This window comes from Rhinichthys klamathensis, unplaced genomic scaffold (assembly GCF_029890125.1).
Source record: "Rhinichthys klamathensis goyatoka isolate OS25496 unplaced genomic scaffold, OSU_Roscu_1.1 h1tg000098l_1, whole genome shotgun sequence".
NCBI classification, from domain to species: Eukaryota; Metazoa; Chordata; class Actinopteri; order Cypriniformes; family Leuciscidae; genus Rhinichthys; species Rhinichthys klamathensis.
Window position 1 is genome coordinate 5,376,916 of NW_026606637.1, and position 20,897 is coordinate 5,397,812.

Genomic DNA, 20,897 nt, shown 5'->3' on the forward strand with positions numbered 1-20,897 from the left:
CCCCCCCCCCCAGACTCGTTCCCTTAAAGCAATATCCAGTTGGCTGGTGGTTGAGGCATAATAGGCTATTGAGTGGATGTGGAAAGTCTGTAAAAAAGTTGAAATTAGATCTTTCAGGGCTCCAGAGAGATGGGCAGGGGTGTACATCTCCTCCCCTTTATGGCCACGTTTCATGAGGTATACTTCCATTAAAGACATGAATCTACCTGTAAATAATCAAATGAAGAAAGATTAGAGCTCTTATGCGTTGTAGCACCTGCTCACCAATCCATTTACTCCGACCAATTACTCCAATAAAAAGTCGAGGAATCTAATAGAAAAGTACGGTTCCCTTGTTCTTCCTGGCTCCAGGAGCCATTACAAGAATGGAGGTTGTTAGATATTTATCACATTTCACAACACAGAGCAAGAGATCTTTGGCTAAAAGGCATCTTTCTGAAGGCGAAATCCATTCGAGATGTCGAGTGCTCAGGTTATTCTATCCGTACGCTGTTGATTTTTCACCGAGCTTAAACTCATTATGCTACCCGAGGGGAGCTCGGAGCACTGTGCGGTTGATAAATTCAGCCTCTTCTCCAAGGCTTTTCTCTCCATCTCCAACGCGCCGCTCTGGCAGGTGGAAGGAAAAGGTGCAAAGTTCTGGGGCCGAGCAGTTTTTCCTAGCCCAACGCTGTCAGAAAACGAGCAAGAGATCTTTTTTTACATCAAAGAAGATAGATCGCTTTGGCTACGTAACCCAAACTGATCAAGCTAGTGTCCCGTGTGTTTTGGAATACAAATGAAGCGGCCACGCCATCCAGAGATGGTTTACCTCTGGCCTGCAAGGACGGAATGTGATTTCAAAGTCGTTTGCGTTTTTTTTTTTTTTTTTTTTTTTTTTGTGTGTTAAAGACAGCCTGCAGAGAATTCCAGAACCAGACGGATCTGCTTGACCTTGCATCGGATGAGAAAAACACAGGCTCCGCTGCGCTTCCTGTCGCATTTTGTCCGGAAATTTATTCATCAAATGTGAAAATGAGCTGAACTCCTCCCACTGCCTGCTCACTTTCACAGCGCTGACTTATTGGGATATCAGCGGGGCCGTGCGCTGTGGATACAGGTGGCAACCACTCATTGATCAGTTGGTTCACCAGGGTCAGAGAAATCTAGAGGTGCCAATGCAAAAAGCTCTCTTTTTACTCACTACTCTTATTAGTCAGGGTGATTTAGCTCTGAAAACATGATAACACAACACGTGACAAATACCGGGTGCATGTATAGGTTGGTTTGAGTTGTGTTTATAGGGAGTAATACATTCATGAGTTACTCAAATCAAATTAATCCATTTGCAGGTGTTTGCAAAATGTTTGGTGCACTACAGTTAAACCAATTTGGTTCATTACAGTAATTTGATTCATGAATGTATTCTCCTCTGCTGTAATGATGTCGTAAACATTATTGATATGTTATAATTCTAATTATAAACAATATGTTTAGGTAAGACAATTATTTGTAATCATTTTAATTTATTATATTTAATATATTATATTAGTTTCAGAGCAATTACTTTTTTAAATACTTTAAAATGAATAATAATAATAATAATAATAATAATAATAATAATAAAAGTTTCACATTTGTTTAAAAGTAGTCTGAACATTTTAAATAGATATATTTTAAATATATTATATATAATACATATTGTATAATAGAAATAATAAAATAGATTTAATTATCTGCTGTAATGACAAATATTATTTATTTGTTAAAATAATAATTATAAACAATATGTTCAGGTTAGCAAATAATTTCTAATCACTGTAATATTTAATATATTATATTTGTGTGTAGTTTGAAAACAATTACTTATTATTATTATTATTATTATTAATTATTATGAATATATTAATATCTAATTATTTATGTAATTGCTTTGAAACTACAAAAAATATAATGAATTAAATATTACAGTGATTATAAAAATATTTGCTAACCTAAACATATTGTAATAATAATAATAATAATAATAATTATTATTATTATTATTATTATATGGTGATATTCAGTCAACACATCTCACTCTCGACCAGGGGCGGTTTCTTCATTAGGGCGATTGGGCGACGCACCACCAAAGTGTGAATCACATTTACAATCTCATTCACCACAGACAGAGTTACGCTAGCCGTCACAACCTCTGGATATAGTCCAATCAGCGTCATGTCACGTTCTGTGGAGTACCGCCTCTTTTTGGGCGATTTCACTCTGGCTGAGAATCGCCCAGAGTGTTACCATAGACTTACATTCAAAGATGTTTTTTTTCGAACTGCAGGCACTGCAATGCATTCTCTATGTGTTCCGGGAGGGCTCGCACTAACGTGCTTACATCATCATACGTATCCTTAACTTGTGCAGCGATTGGTGGGAACATACACTATTAAAAATCTTTAAGATTAAGTGACAAACAATATTTTAAAACAATTTTGAATTTAAACAACAACAATAAAAAATGAAACACAACTTTATTATCTTCATCAAATTGATAAAATTCAATTTCTTCATCAAAAAAGAAAAGAAAAAAAAAAGCGAGAGCGAGAGAGACTGTTGGAACATCTCGCGAGTTGTGGCTACAGACAGTTGAACTTGAACAACGTCATGGCGAACGCAGTTATTAATTCTATCGTGGCATTAAAAGAAATACCATTCAGCCGTCGTAGTAATCAGGATAAATTGGCAATTAAAGAGTTAGGGCCACCAGTTTCATGGAGATTGGACCAAAGGTGGCGCTATAACCGTCAATAGTTCACCCAAAAATGAAAATTATCTCTTTAAGTGAGTAATGTGATGTAATAAGTGTAATAAAAGTGAGTATAGAAACAAGAAGATTTATTGTAAGTCACTTTATTTGTCATTAATATTAAAGTGAAGTTGCCTTTACATGCTTAAGCTGTTTATCTATCCATTGCATGGGTGGACCTTGTCCTTATCAATCATCCAAACATTTGCCCCCCCTGAGAGATCTTGCAGGAGCCGCCACTGCTCTCGACTATATACTCCAGGTCGAAATGACTAAGGAAACATTTTCTAATCTAAACATATTGTAATAATAATAATAATAATAATTATTATTATTTATTTATTAATACTATTAATAATTTATTATTTAATGAATAACAATAATATATATATATATATATATATATACACTCACCGGCCACTTTATTAGGTACCCCATGCTAGTAACGGGTTGGACCCCCTTTTGCCTTCAGAACTGCCTCAATTCTTCGTGGCATAGATTCAACAAGGTGCTGGAAGCATTCCTCAGGGAGTTTGGTCCATATTGACATGATGGCATCACACAGTTGCCGCAGATTTGTCGGCTGCACATCCATGATGCGAATCTCCCGTTCCACCACATCCCAAAGATGCTCTATTGGGTTGAGATCTGGTGACTGTGGAGGCCATTTTAGTACAGTGAACTCATTGTCATGTTCAAGAAACCAATTTGAAATGATTAGAGCTTTGTGACATGGTGGAAGTAGCCATCAGAGGATGGGTACATGGTGGCCATAAAGGGATGGACATGGTCAGAAACAATGCTCAGGTAGGCCGTGGCATTTAAACGATGCCCAATTGGCATTAAGGGGCCTAAAGTGTGCCAGGAAAACATCCCCCACACCATTACACCACCACCACCAGCCTGCACAGTGGTAACAAGGCATGATGGTTCCATGTTCTCATTCTGTTTACGCCAAATTCTGACTCTAACATCTGAATGTCTCAACAGAAATCGAGACTCATCAGACCAGGCAACATTTTTCCAGTCTTCAACTGTTCAATTTTGGTGAGCTCTTGCAAATTGTAGCCTCTTTTTCCTATTTGTAGTGGAGATGAGTGGTACCCGGTGGAGTCTTCTGCTGTTGTAGCCCATCCGCTTCAAGGTTGTGCGTGTTGTGGCTTCACAAATGCTTTGCTGCATACCTCGGTTGTAACGAGTGGTTATTTCAGTCACTGTTGCCCTTCTATCAGCTCGAACCAGTCTGGCCATTCTCCTCTGACCTCTGGCATCAACAAGGCATTTCCTCCCACAGAACTGCCGCTCACTGGATGTTTTTTCTTTTTCGGACCATTCTCTGTAAACCCTAGAGATGGTTGTGCGTGAAAATCCCAGTAGATTAGCAGTTTCTGAAATACTCAGACCAGCCCTTCTGGCACCAACAATCATGCCACGTTCAAAGTCACTCAAATCACCTTTCTTCCCCATACTGATGCTCGGTTTGAACTGCAGGAGATTGTCTTGACCATGTCTACATGCCTAAATGCACTGAGTTGCCGCCATGTGATTGGCTGCTTAGAAATTAAGTGTTAACGAGCAGTTGGACAGGTGTACCTAATAAAGTGGCCGGTGAGTGTATATTTCCTTTTGTAACTTGGGTTGAACACCCATTGCAGCCAAGTAATCTGAAAATGTTTAAACTGATTATTTACTTAAAGTAGGCCTACATTAAATATCAAAAAAAAAAAAAATTAAGAAAAAAAATATATGATTCAGCATTAATTTGTTGATAAAAGTCCTTAAAATCACTGCAGCATTCACAGTGCTGCTTCATTTCATATTGAGTGAATTCATTTAGGATATATCATACAAAACATCTTGGTGAGGATTACCATTTCAGCACCACGGACAGGGCCAGAAAGAGGCAGCCCAACTGTGCTGTTTTGCTGGTGCCAGGAGCCTGCTAGGAGCCAGTTGACCCCTGCGTGACAGCATAAACAAGATTTAGTAGGAGCTCAATATATGCCATGCTGCCTGTGTCTCTCCACCAGTCATGTGTAATTAAAAAAGTCTCTCTGTGTGCTGAAGGATCCATGCTTTTCCAAAAATAACTGGGTAACGAGGAAGTCTTATCATCATACAACTCCAAATAACTTTCTGATCAGCACTGCTATTAGAGGCTGCTTCATTTGAAATAATATTGCAGTTGTGGCAGAATAATAGGTTTTACAGTACCTTTTGTGAAATGCTTTGATTTTTGTGTAAAAAAATATATATATTTAAAGCAATATTACACCCTGTGTCCTTAGTCATTTCGACTTTCGAGTATATAGTCGAGAGTGTGATGTGTTGACTGAATATCACCATAGAGTTCGCCCCTGATTCAGTCTCAGTGTTTAGCCAAGGGAGCTGAGAGCTGCAGCTTCAGAAACACGTTTATGGTCGCAAAGGACGCTTTTAATTTCAGAACTCTCTTCTCGCCCAGATTCATTACAGTTTGATGATATCAAATGATTGCCCCCCACTCCAAAAACAATAGGCTGCTGACTCCCCGTGGCATCAGATCCAAATCTGATGTCTCACTCCTGCAGAAATCGATATGAGTCACTTTGCAGGAACATGTCTGACTCTAACCCATATTCTTTTTGAACAAGAAAGATGCTCTCTGGTTTCATTCAGAGTTACGATGAAAGGCACTGAGTGGAAAACTATTCCAGAAAAGCTCAAAATACGGCTCACTGTTCCTTAGGATTCATTTGCACTTCTTTTACTACATACTATATCCAACAATCACTGAGCCCTGATACAGAGCCAGTTTTTCAAGTTTTAACGGCTCGCTTCTGGTCTCCTATCTGATTCCGGCAAATAAACAAGACTGCCCCACCTTTTGGCTGCCTATGGATCACCCTATCTCTGCCAGCCTGACTCTTATTGGCTTCATACATTTTAATAAGATGCCAGCGTTGCGTTTTTCCATGTTAAATGTGGCAGATCCTCTTTCTGTCTTATCATTTTCTTATTTAAATCTGACATGGCTGAATGCACAGCGCTATACAGAGAGGCAACAGTCTTTAAGGTGATTTATCACGCAGCAAAAGCAAACTCAGCCAAAGGAAGGTGAGGACAACAGAACAAAAGACACACGACAACAGTCTGAATGGAGATATTTCTTTCACTCTGCAGTACGACTCCACTCTCTTGCAAGTACAATGTGACTCAACTGCTGCACATTCAGCTGCCATTTTTCAAAACGGCTCTCAGCCTTTTGCAGTTGATGCACCAGGTGGTTTTGGAAGGATATTTGGTTATATGACTGATACCATGGCGGGGTGACTACATCCCCCACCCACCTTCATCCTCATACAACCCTGGACACACACGGGACAGGCTTTATGCAGTGCTGGAAGCAAGCAGTAATCACAAATGGAAGCATTATCATTTTGATTAATGCAGCGGTGGATTACAACTTGCCCCTTTCACTAATCACCCAGTCTGTGTCTGTGTACCCACCGTGCCTTTGCCCCAGGCCTGCCATCCACATACCCATTAGAGAGCGCCATGTTGTAGCTGGGTGTTCTCGTCTTCTTCTGATAATTTCTTCAATATTTCAGTTTTTTTGTTGTATATATATATATATATACAACAAAAAAACTGAAATATATATACAGTATATATATACACAAACAAAAATGTATAAAAAATGTATCAAAAGTGACAATAAAGATATATATCTTTATTTTCACTTTTGATCAATTTAATGTATAGGCCTACTTGCTAAATAAAATAATTTTCTTCAACAACAACACCAAAAATCTGACCAACCTCTGTGTGTGTGTGTGTGTGTGTGTATTAGGTTAAGGTTAAGGTTATATAAACAAAATGCTTTGGTCAGATTTGTTGTTGTTGAAGGAAAATTATTTTATTTTGCAACACATTAAATTGATCAAAAGTGACAATAAAGATATGTATAGATAAATAAAGATATACAAACATTTCTGTTTAAAATCAATGATGTTCTTTTGAACATTCTCGGCAGCATAGACACTTTACAAAAATGTATTGCGGTTTCCACAAAAATATTAAGCAGCACAACTATATTCAACTGTGAAAATAATAAGAAATGTTTCATCAGCAACCAAATCAGCATATTAGAATGATTTCTGAAGGATCATGTGACACTGAAGACTGGAGTAATGATACTGAAAATTCAGCTTAGCCATCACAAGAATAAATTATATTACACAATATATGAAAATAGAAAAAAAAGCTATTTTAAATTGTAATAGTATTTTCACTCTGTTATTGCATTTTTGATCAAATGCAGCCTTCGATGAGCATTAGAGATTTCATTCAAAAACATTTGAAATATCTTATCGACCCCAACCTGAATTTGACATGAAAATAGCATGACAATTTGCCACTGGATAGCAATTTAAAGCCATTATCCATTATTACATGTTAGCAGTAACAGCTTTAAAATGCCAATACTATAACTAAAATTAAAATAAAAATTCTGAAATTAGAAGCTAGTGAGAGAAAGAGAGAAAACGTGCTAGAGAGAAAACGGTAACAATTTACAATAAAGTTCATTAGTTAATGTATTAACGGACTTACAATGAGCAATACACGTGTTACAGTATTTATTAATCTTTGTTAATGTTAGTTAATAAAAATCCAGCTGTTTATTGTTTGTTAATGTTGTTCACAGTGCATTAACTAATGTTAACAAACTCAACCTTTAATTCATTAATTGTATTAGTAAATGGTGAAAGTAATATTAACAAAGATTAATAAATGCTGAAGAAGTATTGTTCCTTCTTAGTTCATGTTAACTAAGGTAGTTATCTAATGTTAGCTAATGAACCATATAGTAAAGTGTTACCGTGAAAACTAAAGACAAGATAAATAACAAAACCAAGATGAATTGAATTATAAAACAGAAGCTACAAATTCTAGCAGATATACCACCTGTAAGTTACCGCAATTAGCATTTGCTCAACAGCAGGTACAGTTACAGAGTGCCTATTAGTGTGTTGTGTTTGTTATTTATAGCCTGCTCCCCTTTACCCCCTCCTGCTGTAAGGAAATGTACTCACAGAGGGATGAGAAGAGGAAGTCGAAGGGAGAAAGTGAGGGACTGCAGTGACCCCTGGGTGCCGGGAGCAGGGCCGCTTCTCAAAGCCAGCCGGAGGCGGATCGGTTATTACACCAGCGTCTGCCTGGAATGCCACACTACACTCGGGGCGATGCCGGCACATGCTGTAGCCTCTCATCTGAAGCCTCTCTGCGTCTCCCCAAACATCTGGCCGCACGTTTGTCCTACATCTCGCCTGGAAAATGAACAATTTGCTTGCCAGTGGCTGCCTTTGAGTGACAGCAAAGACAACATATGGCAGGAAGATCTCACAAGCCTATTTAATGTGCTCAGTACTGTACAGAACCCCAGCAGAGATGTCCCTTTGAAAGACAGGTCGGACTGTCATCGAAAAAAAAAAAACGTGGTGGTCGATACAGTATCATGTGTTATTATTACGGCCACCGTGATTTCAAGTGAGATTTGTGGATTGTGGCTTTTCGTCTATGGGCTTGAATTGTCCAACTGAGGAGAGCGAGAGCTGTAATTGACATTGTTTGGAGCTCTTAGCAGATGTTTGAAGTTGAGGTGGTTTGCTGAATGCTAAGCTTTCATCATGCTTCCGTTGAAATGCTTTTAGTTGCAGTGGGTGGAATGAATCACAGCAGAGGTCAGGTCAGTGATCCACTTTTAATGACTGTAGTGTATTAATGTGAAAAGTGCATTAAAAACATCCAGAGGCTCATCCTGCACAAAATAGAGCATGTCAATTTACACTTCCTGTGTTTTTGAAAGGATATGAGACGGGATGACGTGGAGCAAGATTAGCAAGGACGATTCTCGCCTTTGTGAATAAAAGGAATTCCAGAGTTTATTTATAAGCATGTCATGTGATAAGATGTGACATGCTATACTTTTTTAATGGTTGCAATTTATTTGATTTTTCATAGAATGAATTACTTTCAGAAGTGTATGAAATGAAATAGGTGCCGGAACCAATTTCTCATGTGCCGGATATGGGTTATCTCGGTATCATGAACAATTTGGCATGCCTGTTCAGTTTTCCTGGGACCCCTGGGAGTAGCTATTTGCAATGCCTAATACAAATAAATAAATAAATAAATAATAATTAGGGCTGTCAAATGATTAATCACGATTAATCGCATCCAAAATAAAAGTTTGTGTTTACATAATATATGTGTGTGTACTGTGTATAATTATTTTGTATATAAATGCACACATGTATATATATTTAAGAAAAATATGTTATTTATATATAAAATGTTATATAAAATATACATTATATATAGGCTACATTCAGTCTATATACAGTATATAGTACATGCAAATATTTCTTAAATACACATGCATGTGTGGGTATTTATGTATTAAAAATAATTATACACAGCACACAAACATATATTATGTAAACACAAACTTTTATTTTGGATGCGATTAATCGCGATTAATCGTTTGACAGCCCTAATAATAATAATAATAATATATATATATATATATATATACAGTATATAATAATAATAATATAATAATATATATATATATATATATATATATATATAATTGCAACATTTGTAGGGTATGGGCTGTTTATTTATATTTACATTTATATATATATATATATATATATATATATAATTTGCTGATTGGGTGCTGAAGAATCATTTCTTATTATTATCATAGTTGAAAACAGTTGTGCTGCTTAATATTTTTGTGAAAACCGTGCTACATTTTTTGTTTTCAGGATTTTTAGATGAATAGAAATTTCAACATCATTAATTTGAAATTTAAATCACACAATTTAAAAGGCTGTGACTTTTGATCATTTGAATGCCTCCTTGCTGAATAAAGGTATTCATTTCTTTAAAAAAAAAATAACAAACTATTTTTTTTTAATCATTTCTAATCAAGCACTATAAACAGACTACCTGTTAAAAATGCTAACAGCCAATGGAATGCTTTTGAGTCCAAGGGAGGATTGATTCAACTTGTGGACCAATTTGTTCATGACAGTGGCATCAATTTTATATTTAACTCTCTCAAAGGGATATTGAGGACATTAGTACAGTAAATTACCCTCTCATCAAGTGATTCAGAACAAGCCGTGGCGTGTGTGGAACCTGCCCAGCTGTGACGTTGCAATCACATGATTTAGATGACAGTTGGGGTCTTCCTAGTGGCAATAGATGCCACAGCATTAATATTTCTTTATATAGCAGCTACTGTTGCATCTAGTAGTTGGATTGCATCCCAAAATGTTAAAAGTGTGTTCAACGAAGTCTAAAGTGAGTGAATGTATTTTTTATTTTTTTTTGGTTTTGCTGCACAAGCAATGAAAGAGAATATTAAATGTGGAACTCTGAACTTTTTTTCCATTGTATATGAGTGTGGAAAGTATTTGTTGGGCAATAAGACAGCCAAAAAAAATAAGCAACAATGTTGAAAGTTATGTCAGGCTGAGCCGAAAAATAGAAGAAATCTGCATTCTGAAAATTGAATTATGATAAGGTAATGCACTTTTTATTGTAAAATTATTCAAATTGTTACACTTATTTACCAGATTGTATGCCTTATGAGAGATGAGCATAGATGAAATGAAGAGAGAATAGGCTCTCAGTGGGACTTTAAAGTAAGCGCTTGCTTAGGGTTTCATTGCACTGCAGGGGAGGGTCAGTTGTTTCTACTGATATAGACATAGACCTGTTTGCTGGAACACTGACATATTCCCAAGAGACCTATTAGTAAAAGCCCATTTCTGTGAGACTGTGGAAAGGATGTTTAACCAATTAGAAACGAGCTAGAGGGGTAAAATCACAGTCATGTGACCATTGTGTATTGAATAATCCTTATATTATTTAATTGAAGAAATTGAACAACCCTTTATCAATTATTAAATTAAATTACATAAGGATTATTCAATACATTAATGGAAATTTACTATTAATTCAATTGCGTAAATCTAAAAAAAAAGGCTACGAATTTTTTTTTGAGTGTATAATTTCATGCCATTAAAAAAAAAAAAATCATGATTGACTAGTGTACATTACACTAAAGAGTTTATCGGTACATTTCTAATTCACTTTAATTTGAAGCAGATGAATATGGAAATATTATATCAAAGTTTGAGACTCATTGTGATAAAAAACAAAACAAAAAAAAAAACAGTTACAGACATTTCAACATTTAATATATATAGGCTAATATATAATGCTACACAACACTCCCTGGTCTAGTTACCAACAGAGCATCTAAATGTCAGCATTCTTCATCAGAGTAGATCAAATCACAACCTATGAGACTGAAATACCATTATGTGTTTTAAATAGATCCACTTGGGAAAGATTTTCTAATGTCCCTTTAAAAAATATCTCCAGTAAGAGCGTTGCAGTTCCTTTACCTGCCGCAAGGGGCGTCTTTGCTCCACTTTAGAGGCGCTCACACATTCAGTTCCTCTCCGTACTGAGGGCAAGTGGAGATATCGGCATTTTATCAACCCGCGAACCCACAATCGTGAGGAACGAGGGTAAAAAAAACCCTCTCTAGTCTTTTACCTTCATTGCGACACCTAAAGACTGCACCGGGATGTGTTTTTTTTTTTCCTGATGAGACGACGGATTGTGGATTAACATCAGTCTTAAAACTGCATTGGGGAAATCATGCTGTTTTACTCTGCGAAATAGTTGGACCGAATCATGTCGCTGTCACAAATGTTTCTTGCTTGAGCTTTCCCTTCGTTTGGATTGTATTTTTCCCCCTCCTCCTGCCTTCATTAGCGGGAGACGCACTCTGGAAATGTAGGAAATGGCAAAGAGTGTTGGAAATAGATCTTCATGGTAATTATGTGGATCGTTTTTATCTATCTCGCGAGCTTCTTGTGTTGTTTGTTTGTAAACGAGACTGTCGTGTTTTGTTCATTATATAATTGAAAATATAAATATTCTAACATGGAAGAGGAGAGAGGGAAACTTGTGCATTTGGCTGGATTGTAGGATGTTAGGACTTAAATAAAACTGCTCCAAATGTGAAATTATAGAACAGTTACCTTATACTGCTCATACACCGTGCATCATCAGAAAGAAATGAACTGGGCTTGTGACGTGGTGTAACTTAAATAATAATTTTAATACAATCTGCAACCCTTAAAGATCAATTGGCAGGAGTCAGGTGTATTTAAAGTGTAGCCTACACTAATGTGCTCACCCGTCAACTTGTATATGAGAATGATTCTGTTTTGATTAAGGTGATTCTCATTTTACCTCCCTTAATTATAATTAATCCGACAAATTAGTCGAGCTTATATTAATTGACTGATAATGAGGTCTTGAAGGAACCTCTGACTCAGACAGCTTTGACGTCGCAATTTTGTATGGAAACGTAAGTGCATCGCCTATTTTGGGATGTTTTTTTTTTTTTTTTTTTGGGGGGGGGGGGGGGGGGGGGGTTATTCGATTCGTATCATTCTGAGTGATGGAATGGCATTTTTGGATATCATTGTGCAATAATACTGTACGGTCGAGAGTAGAGGGGTGATTTGGTGGGGAACTTGTGCAGATCTCATGGCGTAATGATAGAAATGCCGGCGTGATGATCAAGCAAACTTGCCATTCATGGTAGACACGACTGCGTTTGCATAAACGGCTGAAAAATCGCCTTATTCGACGCTAGATGTTTGGACGAGACGCGTTTAAGTTCGTGCGCTTTTTAAACATTTCTGTATTTTAAATAGTGCACTCAAAAATGAAAAATATCATTATTTAGGCTACTCTTAGGCTATACTCATGTTGTACCAAATCCGTTTGACTTCCATTCTTCTGTGAAACGGGAAATAAAATGTTAGTCAGAATGAGTCTAAGTCGCCATTCACTTTCATTGCGTCTTTTCTGCATACAATGAAAGTGAATGGTGACTGAATCTGTCATTAAGTTAAACGTCTTTTCTGTTTTACGGAAGAAAGTCATACGAGTTTGGAACAACGCGAGGTTGAGTAAATGCTAATGATTTTCGTTTCGTTGAGGTGAACTGTTCCTTTCAACGTTACCAAAATTATTTCATGACACCCCAGCGTCAAAACTGGAAGACTTATCTCTTTTCTAGACCAGTGCTTCACATAAAACTTGCCAGTTGTCGAGGCATTTTGGTGAGTTCGGTTTAGCTAAATATATTTCGAAGTAAAGACGTCGTCTTCGTATTCAAATATGGTGAAATATCGCTTCAGGGAAATACATATCTTATAATAAAGGGCGTCCATATTGTCATGCACAGTTATTTTGTCAAAAAACTAAACGTGCAGTGGGAAGCTTTTTTTGTATTTCTACCGCCTGTCTGAAGACCAGGTACCAAATGTGTACAGGGGAGGGAGCCAGTCCATAAATAATGGAGGTTTTGACTCTTCCTGCTAATATTGCTTCATGGCTTCTGATAAATGGAGACAGCCGCCCCCAAACCCCATTTGTGTCTTCACACGAACACGTGTTATGTACTCCGCCATCCTCAAAGTTCTTTCTTATCCCTTTGCTCCAAATTCTGTGTAAAGACGCAATGCCATATTATACAAAGCAAAGTAAACTCCGAGGTTCTGATGCTGCTTTGATGAAATGCAGCATCAGTGCAGCCTAAAACTTTGCTGATGTCATTTAACAAAGTTGATATTTGATCATTTTCATATTTCTGTTCTTTTCACGTTTCTATATGCATAATATATTTTTTACGCATTTCTGAAAATGTATTTTCTGCATACATCCATTAATGGTGTCTTAAAATAGCGTGTAAATGCATTGTGTTCGTCGGTGTATGCAGATGTGCTGCCTTTGCAGCGTGAAGATGGCAAATGTCTTTTAAGTCCTTTAAATGGATCGTTCACCCCCCAACCCCCCCCCCCCCAAAAAAAAGTAAATTCTGTCATCATTTACTCACCCGTATGTTGTTCCAAACCTGTATGAGTTTCTTTCATTTGTTGAACACAAAAGAAGATATTGTGAAAACGGTTGGTGACTAAACATGTGACATACTATGGAAGTCAATTGCTAACGTTACTGTCTGGTGACATTCTTCAAAATATCTTCTTTTGTGTTCAACAGAAGAAACTAATACAGGTTTGGAACAACATACTGTAATGAATGAGTAAATGATGACAGAGTTTTCATTTTTTGGGTGAACTATCCCTTTAAGCTTAGTTGCTGTCAAGATGCTTAATGGTGTCACACTAAAGTTTACACCGAAACTGGTTGGAAAGTCTTTCCATTTACTGAGTTGACATTAAACCTTTGTCGGTTACATGGTGATTCATTACCAGGGCTTTGTTCTGCCTTCATTGATGTTCTTCATTATGTGATATGAGGATCGCTTCATAATCAGCAGGCACAGCGTACGTCACTGTTCGAAAGCTTAAAGGGGAAAGTGATGTGTGAGTGTGTGTGTGTGCTGAGTGGTTGTCTCCATAATATTCCTACATTTTACCGTGGCCATCTGGGAGTTGTGTTGGTTTATGGTCTGAAAGTAATATTGAGTCGTGATCGTGATGTCAACTGTCAGATTTAATTTCTTACAGTGTACGTTATGTATCTACAGATATTGAAGGTCCGCTATTATAACGCTGTGATTTCCCACTGAGATTTATAATCATCTAAGACTGAATAGTAGCTTTTCTTTAGAGAATATCATAATTGCTATTGTATGCCTAGTTGTTTGGACAGAAGCCACCACCACAGTTAGAACTCCCTCTCTCTTTAAAGAGAGATGCAGCAAGATTGTATACAATAATGTGACGACATTGTCTGTTCACACTGTTGTGTTTTTGTTCTTTAGTTTTAAAGACATTTTTTTACCTAAAGGAATGAACAGTGCGTGTGACAAATATATATTTTTAAACCAATTCCCAGTCTGTTTTTCATGGTAAGATCACATGACCTGCTGAACTTTATCTATAGCTCCCATAATATTGGACACATACACACGCACATGTTTTTTTTCAAAACATAAACAATACGTTATGCACCTTTAAGTAATTAAAAAGTTTGAAGTCCATATTCAACTCTTCAGATCATCTTATTCAACAATGATGTGTTTAAGATGCTTCCAAATCCTGGTGAACTCTCAACCACATTGGCACGCATAGAATATTAATTCACAAATCGTGGGCTATTAAATGTGATTAAGGCGATGTGATTTGTCTCCCTGCATACATCCTGAGTGGAGCATGGCACCCGCTGTCTCTTTACTCTGCTTTATTGTGCAGACGAATGCCTTTGTTTGACTATCTTCGTGCTTGTTTTGTTTTTTTCTACTGCAAGAAAACGATTATTTTGCTGTAATCATTTAAACATAGCTGACATCGCTGTTCGCAGCAAGCTGGAGGGAAACGACAATGGTTGCCCTTTGAAGAATACGCAGTGCTGTGTGTTTCACATATCTGTGCTGTCAGGTTCGGGATTTGCTGTGCATTTGATGAGGAAGGCATTAGGCCCGCAAAAGCCTGTTCACCTTTCATTATTCCCTAGTGCCTTGATCCTTCGGCACAATGCAGTTTACCAACTTTGTATAGATGTAAACTTGCGTAGTGCTGCTAATCTGATCATTTGACGTGTGTGCACTCAAATAATTTGTTAAAAATGGCTGTACGATTGTTTGATTACATATTTTATCAGACGTCTAAAAGCGATAATGAGCAACAAAACAGCATTTTAAAGTTCACAAAAAAAAAAAAAAAGAATTGTCATAAATTACTCATCCTCATGTTGATCCAAACCAAAGTCATTTGTTCATCTTGGAAACAAATAAATATATTAGAAGATATATGATATTTGACACTTCAAAAATAATATAAAAAAAATTGTGAATGGGGCTGCAGAATATATAGTTTTAGTGTTGATATCGTGATGTGCGCATGCGTGACAGTCACATTTTAGGATGTGCGATGTCAAGTATAGGGATAGGTTTCGAAACGCACATGATTCTCTGATTAATTGCAAAGTTTAACCATCAGAGCGAAAGTTTATCATTTGCACATGTTTTAGGTTCGGTCATTTTAAACCATTCGAGTGCAAGAAGAGACGAAAGAGAGTTCTGAATTGAATTTGCGCGGTGTTTTATATGCACTGACAGGACGCGAACACCGAATTACGTTCTCTTCCACGTCTATTTGTGCTTAAACGGACCCATGATTATCATTATATTGGATTAGCTCTTAAAGTGACAGCAGCCTAACATTCCTGCTTTTGTCTTTTAATCTTAATCAAATAACAAAATACAAAGAAAAAAATCACTTTTGTAACTTTAACAAAAATGTATTATATTTAATTTATACAGTGAAGACTAGTATTACGCAGTATTATTTTACATTTGATTATTCATCTGAAAACTGAATACTGTTCATTATTTTATATGCAGATGTATTGCCCTACAAAATCAACCTAATCATTCTAGGATGATAAATTCTTTCCAAATAGAGCTATTTACAAGTCATCTGGTGAAATTGTTTTCATATCGCAATATATATATATCGCAGAAAAACATTATATCGCAATGTCATTTTTTTCCAAAATCTTGCAGCCCTAATCATGAAAGTAATCCATATGAATTGAGCGGTTTAATGCAAGTCTGCTGAAGAGACATGCTCACTTTATATGATGAACACATTTAAATGAGGCTTTTATTTGCATATAAACATAGATCAACACATACTTGGAGCACATCGAATATGCTAAAGGGAAGCTCAGACGTGCTTGTGTGACGCACAAGTACGAACCTTGATGGTTCTTGCACGTCAAATGAGAACCAATGAGGTTTGTTCTCGATGATTCTCTAATTTTTCATTAAAAATTGGGTTTGGAACAACATAAGAGCGTGTATTTGATGTCATAATTAAAAAATTGTTTTGGTGGAACTAACCTGTTAATGGCCACAATTATGTTGTTTGTAAAGAAACAAATGTACTTTTTCGTTTAAAGACTGTTGAAAGTGCACTGCATGTAACAGACTCCCAAAAACCACAATCCTGAGAATCCATTAGCAATGTTCTGTTCATGACATTGTTCCACTTATGGGCTTTTCTTTTATGGCAGACAGTTATTATGAGGCACAATGGGTTGCCATGTCTCTCTCTGATCCCCTTTTCAGAACGCACTTGGTTTGATCCATTGGAAATGCAGCTTTCATCATGGCTGAAGTGTTCTTCTGTTCTCCCGTGGTTAGCTCCGCGTTGTCCAAGAGCCTTGACCTTTCTCTGTCTGTTTGTGCGCAAACTGGCCGCCATTTTCATGGTCCCTTAGGATTGCTGCTTTTTTCTTCTGTGGGAAAGACATTCTCTTGAAGGCAGTGGAAGTCAAGCACAGAGTGTTCTGAGTGCAGAAAGTGCCAGACAAAGTTAAACTGTCTAAATGGAATGGTGCGTCTGTTCCGGAGAAGAACACAGTTCTGGGAAGCAATTGGCTCCCACCCCCCTGTCGTTATAGCAGTCAAAATTCCACTTCCCACCTCTCCATCGGCAGTGGAGTGTGAGGACGGTGTGGATCGATGGGCTCCTTGTCGTTCTAAAGGTGTGATAGGTAGGCAGCCGTGTGTCCTCTCCCTCCCTCCGTCTCTGCCAGCTAAAGCCGGTGTTTACACTTGGACACCTGTCTACTCTTCACACTCGCTTCAGACAAAAGATTCAACGTAGGCTGTAAAACGCTTGCCAAATCCCAAAACAAACCTTTTGTGAAGACTACATTTGCACAAACACCGCATGTGTTGCTATTAATTGTCTTTGTTTCATTCTAGTCTTTGTTAAATCCAGAATTGGGTTCAGGTCAGGTCAAGGTTGGATCTGTTTTTTTTTGTTCTTCCCACATTTGAATGCTTCTTGATGTATATCTTCACCACATGCTCATTGACCAGCGGCTAGTGTGACATCTCTGTGGGATGAAGACCTAAATGTCCCACACGCAATAATCAGGCTAAATCTGTCAAGCGCTTTATGGGTTTTGGGGATTGCTTTTCAAAGCCTGCATTCAACACTCCTCATATTAAGAACGATAAAGATGCAGTTGGTTTTTCACGTCCGTGTTTTACAGGCTTTGTAATTTCGCTACCTTCTTAATAAATCTCCCAATTATTACTTTGATGACAACGAGTGTAATTGAATCTTCTACACGAAGCTTATTTGACTAGGTTCTGTATGCTCACTCCCCTTTTCAGGACCTGTTAATGTAGCTTAGAGGACGTCATGGAAAGCAGGTCATCGGAATATAATGCAATCGGCATATTTCATCTGTTAATCCAACACGTGCAGCATTCAGATTCATGATCCTGATGCCTTTGCAAAAGTGCATGTGGGAGGAGATGTTTGCTTAGAGACAGCAAGAGCTTTTTTGTTTTTTACACATCACAGTGGTAAACTAGAGAACTTGCACAGCAGATATCACTAAAATGGCAGTATGGTGAATGTTAATAATATCTACAAACATGACTTTACAAACCTAAATGTGTCTAATTTTTTTCCGTGTCACTTTTAAATAAATTTGTACTTTGTGATATCATTATCGACCAAACATATTTTGTTATTTAAATTATGTCAAGCACATTTTTTGCTTATATCACCACCACTAATTCAACATTTCCAATTATGTATATTACACTACTGTTCAAATGTTTTAGGTCAGTAAGATATCTCAAATACAAATATATATTTTTATTTCAAATATATGCTGTTCTTTTGAAACTTTTATTCATCAAATAATCTTAGAAAAACACGTTTCCACAAAAAATATTAAAAGCAGCACAACTGTTTTTCACATTGATAATAATAAGAATGTTTCTTCAGTGCCAAATCAGCATATTAGAATGATTTCTGAAGTATCATGTGACACTGAAGACTGGAGGCTGAATATTTTTTAAATATATTTGAAATTGTAATAATATTTCACAATATTACTGTTTTTACTGTAGCTGTTCTGTACTGTACTAAAGCATAAGAGACTTCTTTTAAAAACTGACCCTAAACGTTTGACTGGTAGCGTAAATATAAGCGTAAATGCCAATAAAGTGGATGAATTTCGACACATTTTAGATCATCCCAATTGTTGTAAGATCATGAGATTTAGCCATACCGTAAACCAACTATTGTTTTTAGTTTGCACAGTTGCACCTGGTGTTGGTCACTGGTACCGGATATGCCCAGAACTTCCTTATCTCGAATAAACCTCTTGTTTAGAGCTGCTTGAACAACATCAAAGTCTACTTCCTATTTATATAAATGGGATGTGTACGCATGTTCGTATATGTGAAGAAGTGAGTGAGTATATTTGTGTTGGATGTGCAGATATGCCTCTAGCTGTTGTCACGGTGATTTTGCCCTGAGACAAGTGAGACATGGCACAAGTGAAACATGTTCCTGGGTCAAAATATTTCGTTGACCCTGGAACAACATTCCTGTCCAAAAATGTTGTCCCTACCCTTAAACCTAACCCTACACTGTAAAAAATAAAATGCCATTTTTACGGTAAAATACCGGCAGCTGTGGTTGCCAGAACTTTACCGTCAAAAATATGGTAGAGACTTTATTGGTTTTTACAGACTTAACTTAAAATTTACAGTAATAAACCGTATTTCATTATCTGATATAATATTAATTTTCCAACCTATTTATGTATTAATATGTTTTGTACTATTGTAATACACTGACAACCAACAATCATCACAGCAGCTCTTCCACGAGAAAGTTAGCACTAATATATAGAATATATAGAAGCTGCACAGTCTCATTCACACAAACACTAAACAGCATCATGGTAACACATGAAATTTAAAAAATGCAATAAACATTAATTTAACAACATTAAATGTAACATAAAACTCTAATGTACATAACTGATAAGAAAATAACTAAGAAAACTAAGAAGAAACATAGTTATTTCAACAAAAATACATCAAATGTGAAGTGTCACGCAGGGAATTGTGGGAATGTAAATTTACGTTTTTTCACTGTAAATTATACAATGAGTTGTTCTTTTTCACTTCCAAAAACTGTAAATTTAACGGTATTTTACAGTAAAATTACATTAAATGTACCGTTAGATCTATCACAGTTATTTACCGTATATAGTAAGGAAACTTTCTGTTAACCAATTAACAGTTTTTCACTGTAGCATTTTTACCGTCTTTTACCGTTAAAATCACGATCATTTTTTACAGTGTACCCATAACTTATCCCTAATATCAGAGGGAAATGATAGGTGAATAACACTGACGTCGAATCACCTGGTTGTAAGGCTAAACTTGACATAAACTGTAAACTTGTCCCTCTAGCTGTACCTTTGTTATGAATAATGCAAAGGCCCAGTGGTGGTCGTGCACCTCAGCATTTCTGCCGGCATTCACTCTTGCAGGTGCTGGGAATGAGTTATGCGTAATTGTGTATGTTTTTGTGAGAGCATAGGCTGTGTGTGCACATTTGCATATATAGTATTTGCGTTTGTGCGAGTCTCACAGAATAGATTTAAAATATTCTCATGACTAAGTCGTCATTGAAAGCGGTCCACTTGAGTAAGATCAGCTCTGCTGCAGCAGTCTCTTTCTTTCTGTCTTTCAGTTGGATTGACGGCTGCTTGCACGTTGTCATCTGAGGACAAGAAGTTCTTCTGCTGGTTTCAAATCGGCGTTTGCTTTCTGTCAATGCTTCACATGCAGCTCTCTGCAGTCTCGGGAGGTGGTTGGTTCTCATTGCGCACTATTTTAATGTGCATTTATGTATGGTCTCATCAGAATCTTAAAGCAATAGTTAACTCGAATGACAATTCATTATTTATTCGCCCCTTGTCGTTCTAAACCTGTATGTTGTTTATGTAGAATGTACACATTCACAGTTTTTACGAATCTTGGCATAGAATCCAACGGAGGATTGTGCGATATGTTAAAATGATAATTTATGAAATTAGTGTGCTTGAGATATTTTAAGGTCATACAATTTTAAGTAGGCTAAAGGCATAGTTCACCCAAAAATGGAAAATTGTGTCATGATTTACTCACCCTTATGTCGTACTAAACTTTTGAGACTTTTTTTCTTCAATGTCCATAAAC

The 20,897-nt window shown here is 36.8% G+C and overlaps 1 protein-coding gene across 7 annotated transcripts in view; it reads left to right on the plus strand.

Annotated features, from left to right (window-relative positions):
• The first annotated feature begins 11,282 nt into the window (after positions 1-11,282).
• The window catches only part of nlgn1 (neuroligin 1), a 232,618-nt gene continuing 223,003 nt past the window's right edge, over positions 11,283-20,897 (plus strand). For 4 of the 7 annotated variants that reach the window (XM_056252793.1, XM_056252794.1, XM_056252797.1 and 1 more), the window contains exon 1: positions 11,283-11,677. The gene's annotated coding sequence lies outside the window, so the exon portion shown is untranslated. The remainder of the gene's footprint in view (positions 11,678-20,897) is intronic. The other 3 variants (XM_056252796.1, XM_056252795.1, XM_056252798.1) reach the window with 1 other exon arrangement.